Here is a 2,763-nt window from a genome sequence, read left to right as displayed (position 1 = left end):
ATGTAGCAAAGTTCAACAGATCCAACTAGAAAGCAACCCAGGCACTTGGGCATTGAAAGTTTATTGTATGGGACTGCATTTTTGTGGTTCTTTTTATAAAGCATTGTAGCAGAAAAGATAAACGGTACAGCTTCTTTGAATTCTCCCCGCCTCTCTTTCTCTATCTCTTTTCCCTCAATCTCTCTTCTTTCCTTCCATCGTAAATCAAAATTTATTCATCATTTGCTGTGTGCCAGGCAAATGCAAAGAACTGGAGATGCAAGGATAATAAGGTACTAATCCAATCACTTTGTCCTTACCTATATCAATTCACTCTACAAACCATGCTCTCTTATGACTATCAAAGTCAATAAGCTATAAAATTAAGAGACTATCTGTAGCCAAGTATAATTTGGTTAATTGTTGAATTCAAAGTCCATTTGAGCATCTAACTGAAGGTAAATAATAGACAGTGCTTAGTCATTAATTTTATTGTTAGCTCTGGCCTCATGTCTTAAAGCCTGGGCATAAAGCCATGTGCTAACCTGTAAGATTGTCGGTGTCTGAAATGCCAGGGGAAAAAAACAGATCAAGTGGTACATATTTTAATCATAGGAGTTGCCAGAGAAAAAACATATACTAATGCAGGTCTATGTAAGATATGATGATATAACTATTAATATATATATATATATACATATTTTTTTTAGGTGAAGCAACCTCACAGATTGCAAGGACCTTGTCAGTTTACAATCCCTTATTTTTTTATTTTTTATGCCTATGGCATCTGATCTTCCTAGGTGGTCTCCCATTCAAGTACTAAGCAGGCCCAAGCCTGCTTAGCTTCCGAGATCAGATGGGATCGGGCTTGTTGAGGGCAGCATGGCCGTAGACATACTCTCAATATTAAAAGTCATATTTTTAATGACCTTATAGAAAAAATCTAACAGACATAGATTTGTATTTTAATTAAAAATTATATTTTAATGCCAATTATATTTGAAAAAATCCAAATTTAAACATAAAAGTAAAAAAATTTACAATTTAATGTCATATGCCTGTTAATGCAAACTCAACAATGATCAACTCAAAGCCAGCTTTGTTTCATTTATATGCACATTCACCTTCCTAGATTTCATTTTGAAGGAAATCTATGATTTTATCTATATTATTTTATCTATAAATATTCGGGACATATATATAGCAGATAAAATTTTTTAAAAATATCATACCATTATCACATTAAAAAATAATAATTCCTTCTTAATATTAGGATATTCCATAGTCCATGTTTGAATATTGCCAGTTGTGTCACAAAAGTGTTTAAATCAAGTTTTGCACATTGTAGTTGGTAGATGCATCTTTTAAGCTCTCAATTTACAAATATTAAATTATTTTATTTCCCTTGCAATTTACATTTTAAAGAAATGAAATCACTTATTTAGCTTAACAAAAGTTTGAATTTTGCTGTGAAATCATGTTTCTCTGATTCTTGTATTTCCTGAAAAATGGGAGTTAGAGTTATGAACCTGATTTTTTTGCAAAAAATACCTCAGAAGTAGTTTTGTTTATTTCCATCTGGAAACCCTGATGCTTCTCTTTCTAAATCTATTAATGATCTAAATCCATTAATTGATGAATGACTATAAAATAGCGATTCTATATCTCCTTCACGTATTAGCTACACCATAATTACGAAAAGAAACTTCTCAGCCATATTTGATTACCCTGGGATACAGCTGGTATCAAAATAAAGGTGGATAAGTGTTTAATTCTTTTTGTATTAACCAGTTTTCAAAATAATGAATTGGTGATGCTGCATCTTCCAAAGGTAAACGATGACTTTTCTATGTTTTCCCCTTTTTCCCCCTTTCTGTTTTTTTCTTTTTCTTCATCAATGACCTATGGTTTTAATCATATTTGATGTATTTTAATTCACTGGCCAGAAGAAGAGGCTTCAAGTTGGCTACCGAGTCCTTTTAATTAAACCTCAGTTGTCTTTGAAGTCTTCTTCTTTATGATTGACAAAATGTTCCACACTCATCTTGCACATTTTCTTCTCCAGAACTGGAATCAGACATTTCTTAAAGGAGTCTCTGATTCCTTTGTATGAGAAATTATATTTTGAGACTATAATTTGAGCACTAGTGGCATCATGCAAGTAGGCTCATCATAGTTTCTAGGTGTTTTCAGTGGAAAAATTAACAAATGAACAAACAATAGTTAATGAGTTTATTGACACTCTTTGAATTCAGATTTAGTACCGAGTTAGAATTGTATATGATGTTGTATCACTGATGTTGTATAAGTATCTCCTATCAAGCAACACAGAAAATTCATGTTCCCAAAGACTCCAATATAATTACTCATTGGCTCTGTTCTATAATATGCACCTAACACTATCAGTACTACCAGAAAAACACTATCAGAAAAACACTGTTGGCACTACCACCAATATGATTATAGAAAGTATTTTGAAATTGTTTTCAATTCTCTTTGTATTTAGGACATGTCTAGGAATATACAGCTAAATTTTGTGTTTAGTCATTTGAAATACTCTTTTTGGTTATACCAGTGATCCAATAAATAATTAGAATATCTAAATATTTAAAATTTAGCTTCGGATTTCAAGACATTTCTATGTCATTTTAATTTCTCATCATATCATAATTATTTAGAGTATTTTCATTATTTTAAAGTCAAATTCACAAACAAATCCTAGTAGCCAGTCTCCAAGGTGACTTTCAAAGATTTTTTTGCTTTCTGGTATTCATGTCCCTCTAC

The 2,763-nt window shown here is 31.6% G+C and overlaps 1 pseudogene; it reads right to left on the bottom strand.

Annotated features, from left to right (window-relative positions):
- Positions 1 to 754: 754 nt before the first annotated feature.
- On the bottom strand, positions 755 to 873 carry LOC111737269 (annotated as a pseudogene).
- Positions 874 to 2,763: the final 1,890 nt, after the last annotated feature.

Source organism: Pteropus vampyrus, unplaced genomic scaffold (assembly GCF_000151845.1).
Source record: "Pteropus vampyrus isolate Shadow unplaced genomic scaffold, Pvam_2.0 Scaffold25, whole genome shotgun sequence".
NCBI classification, from domain to species: Eukaryota; Metazoa; Chordata; class Mammalia; order Chiroptera; family Pteropodidae; genus Pteropus; species Pteropus vampyrus.
Note: the sequence above shows the minus strand (reverse complement) of the source record. Positions and strands in the feature narration are given on the sequence as shown.